The 13928-nt window shown below is 35.2% G+C and overlaps 1 protein-coding gene across 3 annotated transcripts in view; it reads left to right on the top strand.

Moving 5' to 3' along the window:
- Positions 1-13928, top strand: part of LOC114341448 (uncharacterized) — a 148751-nt gene that overhangs the window by 101224 nt on the left and 33599 nt on the right. The window lies entirely within an intron of this gene.

The raw sequence follows: 13928 nt of genomic DNA, 5'->3' as shown, positions 1-13928 counted from the left end.
TTTTCGTTAATTACAGTCTCTTCTGATGATTGTATATTTTGTTTGGAGATATTGCAACGGTATTTACTTAATATAAAATTGACTAAGTAAACCGCTCGGCCACTTTAAACTCTTCGAAAAAATGGTAAGGACTTAAGTTGTTGCGATTTCCTACAATTTCTTCCAAGTTTTTTCATGCGGTCGATATTTTCCGAGTTAGGGGGAAAATCGTGACTAAGTATACTTATTGAATTATTTATTATTAACTTTACTTCTGCGTAGGCGTCCACCGTGGATTGTATTGTCAGGTGAGATATTAGATAGTCAGGATTACCTACATTATTATATTAAGAGTAATTTCATTATTATCATTCGGCGAATATTACGCAGCCATGACATCTTTTCCTAGACCTCTCTTACCCTCTATCTTTCCTTTGATTACCAGTTGCCGTATATCGTTCTCATAAACATACATGTAAGAAATAAAATAGAAATGAAAGTTAATGAATAACAGAACCCATAGAAGCAAACACAGGAATCAAGGAAGCAAACACAAGGAGATTCACTAAACCCTCCATACTGTTTAAAATAAAGTTGGATGCAATAATAAAACAAGTGAAGAAAAAAAGAGGGTACAAAATGGGCGATAAAGAGAGATAAAAAACTCTGTTGCGCTGATGACACCGTGTTAGTAGCAGAGTGCAAAGTCGACCTACAAAGAATACTGCATGAGTTCAACATTAACATAAAAGAAATGAATATGAAAATATCAGCCTGAAAAAACAAAAATCTTAGTAATATCCACAGAATCAATAAGATGCAAATTGGACAATCAAATTATACAACAAGTAATGACTTTCAAATACCTTGGATTAATAATAAATTAATATATCAGCCGACAACAATATCGAAGAAGAGGTTAAAGACCAAATAATTAAAGCCAGTAGAACGGCCGGATGCCTAAACGACACAATGTGGAAAAACAAACACCTAAGAGTGGAAACAAAGGCCAGAATATAATATGAGTCAGTTATTAGACCAGTTATGACTTACACTGCCGAAACAAGACCAGATACAAGCAAAACACAAAGACATCTGGAGACCAACGAAATGAAGATCTTAAGAAGGATTGCTGGAAAAGGACTACGGGACAGGGTAATAAGTGAGGAAATCAAATGCATATGTGGGATAGACAATATAAATGCCTGGGTAAAGAATAGAAAAGAAGAGTGGAATCAACGCTTAAGCCGGATGTCTGAATCAAGGATAGTAAGAATAGCCAGGGACGCCCAAGGAAAAGATGGAATGACAATTTAGGGACAGAATGAAAGGCACCGTTGAAGAAAAACGGGCAGTACCGCCTATATAAAAGAAAAAGAAGAAGAACAAATTCTTTAGGTAGATTTTCGGTAGTATAATGTGCTTCTTTGGAGTTTTACTGATGATTACTGTTTTCGTTTTAGTGGGAAAAAATTCTAAGCCAGTAGTGTTCGAACAATTCTTAAATTTGTAAATGAGTAGTGGATTAAGTGATTTAGCGATGTGATTGATTGCAATAAGGAAAAGTGCAACACTAAGAGTAGACCATTGAGGAATGTCGTTTAATTGGATTTTTGAGTCTAAAAGAACGTTATTTATTCGAATAAGTTTCGTCTATATAGAAAATTATTAATAAATTTTATATTTCCTTGAATTGAACAACTTAATAGAATTCTTATAATATCTAATCCCCAAATGGTACGCGTTATATAATAAAAGATAGCCATAAGCCAAACATACATGATCACATCCAAATAACCCATGAATGACTCAATATCCACTAGGTTTTCTAATGTAGATGTGGACTTTCTAAAGTCACTTTGTATAGGGCTAGGTAGCTAGCAATAAGTCTAATACTATCTAGTAGCTACCAAGTGGATAAACTGACTAATTCGAAGCAAGTTTTGTTCTAGAGTTTTTTCACTTAAAAAAAATGGCGTTTGTATGAAATCTTTATACTCAGTATAAGCAGAGTCGTAGCTAATTAAAAGTAAGTTCTTATTCGTCAAATTCCAAATCGAATGTTTCAACGTGAACTAACAAAAAAAATAAAGTACATTTCGGGGAAAACTCATCGCAGCTTTTTTAAAGTGTTTAAAAAGCTTTATTTTTGTTTTTAAAAAAGTTTCTAGCATTAAAAGTAAGCAAGTTACGCTGAAAATAAAGTTGGTCCTTTTTTTGTAAAACCTAGTTTTAAAAAATCGTGAAAATCACCCTCTGAAGGGGAACTTGCGTAAAATTTTTAATTCGAAAGAGATGCTATAAATCACATCAAAACACAATTTAAAATGTATCAAAGAAAAAAGTCGTTTGTGTTTTTCGTTTGGCGCCTCAAGACGAATAAAATCAAATTATCGTTACCGCTTCACAAGTTACTTTACTTAGGACAAGGCGAAAACGGCGGGTACGTTGGGAAAAATATTCCCATGAGATTTTTTTGTATAATTACATTCGTGAGACATCCCAGAATAAGGTTCAAGAAGTCGCCCGTGAAAAGTGGGCCAAATTTTTTTTAACAATTTTTTTTAATCAAATTGCAAAAATCTATACTTTTGGCCCGGACAATTTTTTTGTAGGTTTTTTGGACCATTCTGGATAAAAAAGGTCTCTAAAAATTTTTCTCTTAAGTTGATCGTTTTCGAGTTATAAGCAATTTAAAATTGAAAAAAATGAAAAAACGATTTTCAAGGGTTACTCGGATTACTCGGTTAAAATTTATTATTATGAAAGTCAGAAAGTGACTAAATCAAAGTTTAATGCCCCCCCTACAAGATCCTGAAGAAATTTTTGTCATTATTTTATTACTAAGCTGTTATTTTTAAGTAATAATATTGAGCGTCATGAACGTGGTTGCCGGCCGTAAATGCTGAGTGCGAGAGAGATGCCACTCCGGCAGTCCAATTGTGCATCTTACTTGCACTCACATTTACGGCCGCCTACCTCGTGCATGGCGCTCATTATTATTACTTAAAAATAACAGCTTAGTAATAAAACAATGACAAAAATTTCTTCAGGATCTTGTAGGGAGGGCATTAAACTTTGATTTAGTCACTTTCTGACTTTTATAATAATAACTTTTAACCGAGTTATTAAGCCTTGAAAATCGCCATTTTTGGTTTTTGCAATTTTAAATTGCTTATAACTCAAAAACGATCAACTTTAGAGAAAAATAATAAGAGACCTTTTTTATCCAGAATGGTCCAAACAACCTACAAAAAAAATGTCCGAGCCAAAAATATTGATTTTTGCAATTTGATTAAAAAAAATTGTTAAAAAAAATTGAACCACTTTTCACGTGGGTGACTTCTTGAGCCTTATTCTGGGATGTCTCACGAATGTGATTATGCAAAAAAATCTCATGGGAATATTTTTCCCAAAGGACCCGCCGTTTTCGCCTTGTCATGATCTGTAAGTTTTATCGTAAATTTAGTTTTACAGTAATTTTTTTTGTTTTGAAAGAAAAATGCCTTTTTTTCAAAATAACTTTATAATTATCAGTGATACGAAATATCCCAAAGTGTAAAGGTCATATTCATAGGTCTGATTAATTTCATCTGGGATGCTAATTAAGAGGTGATATTTAAAATTTTGTTTACAAAAAAAGGGATCAACTTTATTTTGTGCGCAACTTTTACTTCTGATACTAGAAACTTAAAAAAATAAAGCTGTTTTTAAACAATTTAAAAAAATTATGATGAGTTTTCCCCGAAAAGTTCTTAATTTTTTGGTTATTTCACGTAGAAATATTTAATTTGGAATTTGACGAATAAGAACCTACTTTTTATTAGCTACAACTCTGCTCTTACTGAGTCTACGACTTCATATGTCATATATAAAACATTTTTTTCATTTTTTTATAAGCTGTATTTTTGCTATGAATATTTTTTGACGAAATACTTCCTCATTTCCTCATGAAATATACTTTTTTTGAAACATGAATATATTCACGCGCAAATAACTCGAAAAGTATTTACTTGTGAGGTCAAGACTAGTGAAAAAAACTCTATAGTCAATTTATATTTTCAACGTTTTTGCAGAAAAAAAAATTAATACAGGTATTAATACAGATTAATATGATAGCGACTGTGCGTTAAAATTTTGAATACGGACCACGTAGAATAAGTGCTTGTTCTTGGCTAGTTTCAACAAATTTACGCTAGGCGCGCCACTATACAGGCAGATTTTAAAGGGAACAAAATAATGCACATGGTTTCGTATCTTCCCCCTATATTTATCAATCAACGCTATAAAGATGACTATATACGCCTACCTTCAAATACATTAATTTTTTGCCATGTTACATTTTGAAGGTGTTTCAGTAAAATAACATAAGTATTATACAGGGTGTAACAAAAATACAGGTCATAAATTAAATCACATATTTTGGGACCAAAAATAGTTTGATTGAACCTAACTTAAAAAAGTCCTTTGAAGATACAAACTGAAAATCGATTTTTTCCAAAATATCGAAAACTATTAATAGTTATTTTATTGAAAATGGACATGTAGCGTTCTTATCGCAGGACCATCTTAAAAAAATTGTGAAATTTGTGCACCCCATAAAAATTTTATTTATTTATTTATTTAGTAACGGGCCACTTTTAGTACAATTTACAGTTTAAAAACCTCAGTAGAATTAGTCAAGTAATAAAATCTTAACATAAAAACAGTCTACATACAGTCTAAAAAGTGCTTAGAAAAATAAATTAAAGTTAAAATAATAAAACAATACAACATTGATATATGAAACTGACAGGTACACAATCATTAGTTAAACGTTATTACAATATTGCTACACTATCACATTGAAAAATTTATATCACAATTTCCTTTAACAGGTTTAAAAATTTACTAAAGCTTTCATTAAAAAAATCCAAACTATCAGCATAACAGTTAGCCATTCGTGACACTCTATGAAATGGGCTGTTCCTTTCTATTTTGGGGGTGGAGAGCGGACTGTAGACTGTAGATTTTCTGATGGGTTGGAACAGCCACGGTGAGCAGACCTAGAATCATTATTAGGTGCAGGTATCTGCTCGTTTGGGGTAGATTAAAAGGATGGCTAAATATTATGCCGTTTAATCAAGCGAAGAAAATTATGACAATCAATTAAATTAAATCTCACAGCGTCGGCCAAGGTTTTGCTTTTTTTGAGCGTTGCCATGGGACTAAAGCCTCGTTCGCTCAGCATGTAGGGACAACGCATTAACCACTCTAGGTATATAAGAATTAAAGCCATTTATGGGGTTTTGTTCCCTTAAATCCCCCAAACTTTTGTGTATGTTCCAATTAAATTATTATTCTGGTACAATTAGTTAAACAAAATGTTTTTAAAACTTTTTTGCCTCTTAGTACTTTTTCGATAAGCCAGTGTTTATCGAGATATTTTGAATATTCGTTGAATCCACCACATATTTTTGTATACGATAAGTACGATTACAGAGACTGTTAATAATCTGAAAAATGTATAATTTACATTTTTAGGTATAATTTGAAACATACGAAAAAGAAGCCACATCTTGATAAAAGGTAGCTTATCGAAAAAATACTAAGAAGCAAAAATGTTTTAAAAATACTGTGTTGAACTAATGGTACCACAATGATAGTTTATAATCAAGTATATTCAAATGGGAAATAAGCCACAATTTTACCTAAAAATTATTTTATTAACGTTTCGACGCCATTTATGGCTTATTTCCCATTTGAATATACTTGATTATAAAAATGCCACAAGAAAATAGCTTCAGAACAACAATGATAGTTTAATTAGAATGTACACAAACATTTGGGGGGTTTAAAGGAACAAAACCCCCAAAAAAATTTTTTTGGGGTGTACAAATTTCACTGTTTCACCTTTTTAAGATGTTCCTGCCACAAGAATGCCACATGTCCATTTTTAATAAAAAATCTAATAGTTTTCGATATATTGAAAAAAATCGATTTTCATTTTGAAACTTCAAAGTAACTTTTTTTATATGCACATTCTTGCTAAGGTAAGTTACAGTCGGAAAAATGAAAGATTACCCATGAACGATCATATCAATCAGTTATTTTGTATTTGCTCTCTCTTTCTATAACAAACGTTTGTTATTTATACAAAAAAGACAGCAAATACAAAATAAGTGATTGATATGATCGTTCATGGGTAATCTTTCATTTTTTGGACTGTAGGTTCAATCAAACTATGTTTGGTCCCAGAATATGTAATTTAATTTATGACCTGCATTTTGTTACACCCTGTAAATTATTGACATTATACAGCGATGAGCGCGCTAATAACCGGCAAAATAACGCAAAAGATGAACAACATAGTGCGTTGAGAAATAAAAAGAGATGAAAATAGTAGAGGTGGGAAAGTATCGATATAAACCTATAAATCATATTAACATTGTATAGGTTAAAACCGATAATTTCCCACCTCTACTATTTTCATCTCTTTTTATTTCACAACGCATTATTTTGTCCATATTTTGCGTTATTTTGCCGGTTATTAGCGCCCTCATCACTGTACCCTTAATATTTAATAAGTCCTATTGTTTAGGCAATACGTAAAGTATCCTTAACAATAGTAACCTATACTTATTGTACGGTTATAGAGTATATTCCCATAGGTAAGCTGGTTAAGAGTAGATAACGATTTTTCATATGTAATTTAAAGTATTATCTGCATAAATGGCACAAAGAATATTTGCTACGAGAGGTATATGGTTCAAAATGCATACAGTATCACGACTAATAAGTTATGTTCACATACATGTAGAGTACTTACAGTTTTATTCCTTGATGACGTGTCACATCAGAGCTCTGATTGAATTCCATAATCCATTTGGTTCATTTGTAAGGCACTCACTAATACGCTAAATAAATCATCGTCGATAATACTGAGCAGATTGAATTATCTGAGCGGTATAAAACGATAGCAAAAAAAGCCGGTAAAATGCGGCCTTTTTACGAATAGCGGGAGCGTCGATAGATTAGAGATGATTCTCGTTAGGAAGCTTTTGACGATCTGCCCCGGCGAGGGGTTCAAATGCGAGTCTCAACAATAACCTGGAGTTTCCAGAAAGGTTACATAAATACTACTTGAATTTTAAGTAATCAGTAGTACAGGGGCGTAACTAATTATTTTAGTGAGCCGTGTATAATATATTTATTGTACATATTGCCGGGGGCGACAGGCGAGAGAGATGGCCTATATCACCTCGAAGAGAGGGGATTGGCAAAGATGTGCACAACGATAAGAAATGTTTGAAGAAATTAGAGTTTATATACACAAGGGGTAACAACGATAAAATGGAGGAAAACGATAAGTTTTCCCCCTAGGGATAGATTTTAATCTTCCAGGGGAATCACAGCGATTTTCGTAATACCACGAAGAAAATCACCGTGAGTAGTGTGAATCTTGACAGTACGAACTAGACCATCCTTACCAGGCAATACATCTATTACCCTGGCAGTTGGCCATAAGAGTGGAGGAGTACCATCCTCCTTCAACAGAACCAAATCCCCGATCTTGACAGGGTCAGTAGGGTCGGTCCATTTATTTCTTTGCTGCAGGAGGCAAAGATAGTCTTTTTTCCACAATTTCCAAAATTGCTGTTGAATTTTACTAATACGCTGAAAAAGATTCAACCTATTTTCAGGTATCTCTGAAACACTTGGTTCAGGGGGCGCGGTTAAACTTCTTTGAACTAAGAAGTGAGCTGGAGATAGGAAAGCGAAGTCATTGGCGTCAGACGACATCCTAGTGATGGGTCTCGAATTTAGAATAGCCTCGATTTGGCATAATACTGTGTTAAACACTTCAAAGGTGAAGTGGGAATTTCCTATAATTCGATAGAGGTGATACTTCACACTCTTTATTCCTACCTCATGGAGGCCGAATTGATGGGGGTTGCGGGGAACACCCATCTTGAAAGTTATGGAGTTTTGAGTACAGAATTCCTTAATCTGTTCCGAATTATTTTGATTTAAGAAAAAATCATAGAATTCGCGCATTTCATTTTTTGCCCCATGGAAATTTGTGGCATTGTCGCTCCAAATAATACTGGGCGTGGATCTTCTGGCAATAAACCTTTTCAGAGTAAGAATATAGGCTTCTGCGCTTAATCCTGTGACGAGTTCGATATGAACACATTTAGTGCTCATGCAAATGAAATAGGCTACGTATGCTTTGTAAAGCGGTGCCTTCCTCAAATGTGAGGACTTAATTAAGAAGAACCCCCCATAGTCCACTGAGACGACTTGGAAGGGTCTAGTGGGGAGTACACGATCGGGATGCATATCTGCCATCTGTTGAACAGAATTGGGTGTCATGAATCGGAAACAGTTTACACACTTACGAATTAAGCGTTTAATCTGTCTTAATCCGTCAATTGGCCAGTACTTCATTTTGACATACGAAAGTACTGTTTGCGCGCCTGAATGTAATAACTTATGATGAGCTTGAGTCAAGATTAGTTCTACAACTCGACATTTAGAAGGAAGTAGAATGGGGTGTTTTTGATTATACGATATGGGGGCGTGTCGGAGACGTCCTCCCACACGAATCAGCCCATCATTATGTTGTAGGAAGGGGTTGAGTTTACGAATGGCTTTATTGGTCACGAGTTTAGCATTTTTCAATTCAAGAATCTCTTTTTTAAAGTAGATACTTTGGATATACCTGATGATCGCGTGATCAGCGATCTCCATTTCGGGTGGCGTCAATATATCCGTATCTCGTGGAGAGTTATTTATTTTCTTTTTAATATTACTGATGAATCTAAAAAGATAAGCGACAATTCTTTGAATTTTACGAAAAGAAGAAGATTTAGCGAATAGATTTTCAAAGGTGTCGTTGAGTTCGTGATTTGTTGCTATGTTTGAGACAACTAACTTCCTTAATTCAGGAAGATCATCCTGAAAATGAGGAATTTGATGAAGAGAAAAATCGATGGGATTGTCTCTAATAAAGCTAGGTCCGCATAACCAGTCTTCGGTGGTCTGGGGATTATCAAAGACATTTATCCCTCTGGAAGCGGGGTCAGCGATGTTTTCGTGACTTCTGACGAAATGGAAATCACAAGGAAAAGTTTCCAACAAGGAATTGACCTTTTGAATTCTGTTTTGTACAAAAATGTTCCAAATGTGTTTTTTAGAAAGTATCCAAGACAAGGCAATTGTAGAGTCAGCAAAGAGATGAGATGAAGATATACTCAAATTTTTCTTGAAGATGTGAAAAAGTCTATGAGCCAGAATGACTCCCAACACTATTCCACAAAGTTCCAATTTGGGGATGGTGAGTTTATTTTTTAGCGGAGAAATTTTGTTTTTAGAAGCGATAAGCCGCGACGATACAGAAAAGTCTGAGTATGTCGCTTTGAGATACACACAAGTGCTGTATATTTTTTCCGATGCGTCGGTGAAAATAATTAATTGAACATCAACAACTTTCTTTTGTAAAAGTAAGCATCGAGGTACCTTGACCTCTTCTATAGTTTTGAATGTCGATAAGAGGTTTTGCCAATTTTTCATAATGATGGGTGAGTCAATGGGTTGATCCCAGTCCAATTTCTGGGACCATATTTCCTGTATCAAGAGCTTAGCGTTCACAAGGACAGGGGATAACCATCCTAGCGGGTCATACAAAGTAGCAATGTAGGAGAGAATAGTACGTTTAGTAACAACATTAGCCAATTTGAAGATAGGAGTTTTAAACGAAAAGTGGTCGCGTTCTGAATCCCAGAATATGCCTAAGACTTTATCAGATCCCGTGAAGTTAAGACTGACTTCAGAGACGGGATTTAAATTGTGTTGAGACAGAAATTCTGAAGAACTGCAGTTCCACTTGTGGAGGAGGAAACCATGGGTTTCTAGCAAAGAAGTTAATTGTTCGAAAAGACAACTTAATTCATGAAGACTGTCAGCACCGCTGATCAGGTCATCCATATAGATAGATTCTTGCAGAACACTAGTAGCAAGTTCGTGGGTATGTTTGTTGTTGTCAGCGATGTGCTTGATAACTCTTTGAGCGATAAATGGGCTACTTGGGAGCCCGAAGGGTAATCTTTGAAATTGATAGCACCGTAAAGGCTGCTGAATATTGTCCCTAAAGAGAAAATTTAACAGAAATGTTTCAGTGGGACAAATGGCGATTTGTAGGAACATAGCCTTGATGTCGCCTACTAGTGCGAATTTAAACTGACGAAACTTAGCGAGAATGTCAAAAAGTTCATGTTGGACGACATAACCTTTGTCTATGACGTCACTGAGGGAGATTCCCGTAGACGATTTATTGTTTGGATCGAAAACTATACGAGTGGAAGTAGTAGAGTTGGATTTGAAAACGGGAAAGTGAGGGAGAAAGTAATTAGGTTTACCTGAGTCATTTAGCATTTTTAACGGCACTTGAATTATTTGTCCGTTATTGAGATATTCCGATATAATGTCCTGATATTTTTCCAATAAATCAGGGTTGAGTTGAAAACGTTTCTCGAGACTGAGAAAACGTCTTTTTGCCGAGAGAAACGAATTTCCCATGTCTATATCTTCGATAGGGAGTTTGAGATTGAGTGTGGACTCATATCGTCCATTGGGGAGAACATTAACATGTTTTACAAAATTAATTTCAGCGGGGTGATCATTAATGAGATCGGTGTTCTGAGGAGCGGCTTCTTCCAGCTCCCAGAATTTTTGTAAATGATCGGATAGTTCCTCGTTGGACACTACCGGCTCATTTACGGCGGAAGGAGTGTTATGAGAACAACAAGTAACGAGAGAGTTTGAATAAAATTCCAAAGCCTTTTTAGTATTTTTCGACTTAAGAGCAAAGTCTGGAACTGACCCTGATATCGTGTACCCGAGTAGAGTGCGTTGAAGAACGGGAAGACCTTTTCCCAAACGAATTATTTCAGGTTGAATGATATCGTTATACAGGTCTGCACCGAGCAGGATACCAATTGGGGATGTTACATGGAACATCGGATCACCTAATGGTATCTCTGAGGGTATGTTTAGTTTGCTCGCCGAAATAGAAATTTGAGGAAGCGGATTTGTTATCTTTGGGAGTACAGAGCACGAGATGTCAAAAGGAACGTCGTTAGCGACAGCGAAAATTGTTGTATCTACAATAGATTGAGACGAGGATGAGGTGGAGTTAATTCCATTGATCCGTAATTTTCCATCTCTAGTGGTGAGTGACAGTTCCTTTACGAGGTCAGCACTAATAAATGAAACCTGTGAGGCCGAGTCTAAGAGTGCCTTTGCGAAGACCCTCTTGCCGCTAGGAGCGACAAGATAGACCTGGAGTGTGCTTAATAACACCAAATGATTATCAAGCGAGGCTGCAGATAGAGCCATTGAATGTGGAGTCGAATTTTGAAGATTAACTTCCGTTTCAGGAGCTCTAACATGTGAGGGCCCCTGTTGTGAATTACCCTGTGTATGGGAGTTATTTGAGATAGCGGTTTTATTATGATTATTTGAGTTGTGTTGGCCAACAGCCGCGGAAGGGTTACTATGACCCGTTTTGTCGAAATGGAGCAACGTGTGATGACGAGATTTACAAACTATGCAAGAGAATTTGGATTTACACTGATCGAGCATGTGAGACCCAAGACAATTAATACAAAATTTATTTTGTTTGACAAAACTAAAACGTTCTTTAGAATTCAACTGCTTGAACTGAGGACAAGAGTAGATCGAGTGAGAGTCGTTGCAATAGGAACATTTCTTAGGACCTAAGCGAGGCGAAAGGTTACTGGTAGAAGTGTCTGAGGCTAGGTGTAAAGAGTGTCTGGAAGTAGTAGTCGATTTTGGTTTTGATTGAGATTGAATATTCTCAAGATGAACAACGCGTGTCTCGATTTCCCCTAGAAAATGGACAAAATCAGGGGTAGCTTGGCTACCACCGGATTGGAACTCAAGAGCCCTAATGGTAGGTGCGTCGAGTTTCTGAGTAGCGATATGTATGAGAAGTAAATGCAAGAGATCTGAAGGGGGCCTATTCAAGTTCAATAGGGCCTTGAAATTATTTGACATGACCGTATGAAAATTTCTTAATTGTGAGTGATTTGCGTTTCCAGAAATAGGAGGCGCATCAAGAATTTGAGAGATGAGAGTTTTGATAAGCGATTTAGAGTTGGCGTACCTTTGTGTCAGGTTATCCCGGGCTATTTTGTAATTGTCACCTGTGAGTGGGATATGCTCGAGAAGCGTCAAAGGCTCGGAAGTTAGAAAACTTTTGAGGTAAATGAGTTTTTCCAGATCACTTAATGTAGTATCAGATCCTATTATTGTATCAAAGGTCTCAATGAATGAATTGTATTCAGTAACTAAGCCACTAAATGGTTTTAACTGAATACGAGGGAGGTTTACTGTTCGTTGCCTAGCCATAGACTGTGAGGTTAGAGAAGAATTAGGGTCAAATTGGAGGGAGGGGGTAGCAGTCACATTAGAACTTTCAATGACCTCTAACCTTTCTTCCAATAGAGAAATTGTATCCAAATATTTATCAAAAACCACAGAGGAATCAGTAGAGGGGGTAGGTTCCTCGGGGATCGTCTCCAGCACATTTTGAGCATCGCGGAAAAGTCCGTAAGAATGTTTGAGTTGTGAAATTATTTCACGAATTTTATATTTGTTTAGAGAATTAAGAGTTGTGGGAACCGAATCAGCCAACTTGGTTATATCAAGTTTTGCGGTGAGCCTCTGTCGGTTATATTTTGATCGGTCAGCCATGTTGCGAGAATGTGAGATTAGATAGATTATTTGCAAATGTCTAAACCTATAAATCGATGCGAAAATGAGAGAATATGTACAATATATTATATATTACACGTTTAATAGTGTGAGATTGGCTTAATAGTATCACCCTGTATGAGCGCAGATTAGTATATGAAATGCAAAACTATAAAATTTCAAAATATATGCAATTTTCCAAAATGGGTATTTTTCAGCAAGTGTGAGACACCCTTAACAAGTATTTAAATTAATTAAATTGAAGGAAAAAACAATTATTTATTTTCTATAGTTTTCTAGAAGTGTAAAATGAGCTTAAGCGAAGCTAAATGTAGCAAAAACTTACAATTTATGCAAGAAAACAAAATTATTTTTAATAATTTTTGTAACCTGTGAACCAGGCTTAATCGGATTCAAAATTATAAATTTAATTTAAATCAAAAGGTTGAACAAACAATGTTAAAATTATAACACCCGTACTATCAGCCAAGAAATGAGTACACTTTTTGTATACTATAAACAGAAAAATATATTTACGAAAATAAAATAATGTAATATATGCAAATATTTTTTCATACAAACAAAACGACTCCTTTATTTGAACAAAGCAAGTAGTTTCTGAAATTGCACGTGTAGACCGGGCTTAACAACCTACCAGCTATTGTAGAGACGTGCTGGGTTAAATACTGAGAATTTGAGTGCAGAAAGAGAGGAATATTTTATTTTTGTGCCGGGGCGGCGTGGCTTGGAAATTTCCAAATGCAACAGAAAGACACTATAAATGAAAAACCGTTATTCTCAGAATAGAGATTATCAAAATATGCAAATACGAAGGACCTTGAGGATTTAATTAATAAATAATTAATATGATACGGCTCGATGGAACAGAAATGTTTAGGCAATACGTAAAGTATCCTTAACAATAGTAACCTATACTTATTGTACGGTTATAGAGTATATTCCCATAGGTAAGCTGGTTAAGAGTAGATAACGATTTTTCATATGTAATTTAAAGTATTATCTGCATAAATGGCACAAAGAATATTTGCTACGAGAGGTATATGGTTCAAAATGCATACAGTATCACGACTAATAAGTTATGTTCACATACATGTAGAGTACTTACAGTTTTATTCCTTGATGACGTGTCACATCAGAGCTCTGATTGAATTCCATAATCCATTTGGTTC

Source organism: Diabrotica virgifera, chromosome 5 (assembly GCF_917563875.1).
Source record: "Diabrotica virgifera virgifera chromosome 5, PGI_DIABVI_V3a".
NCBI lineage: Eukaryota > Metazoa > Arthropoda > Insecta > Coleoptera > Chrysomelidae > Diabrotica > Diabrotica virgifera.
Note: the sequence above shows the minus strand (reverse complement) of the source record. Positions and strands in the feature narration are given on the sequence as shown.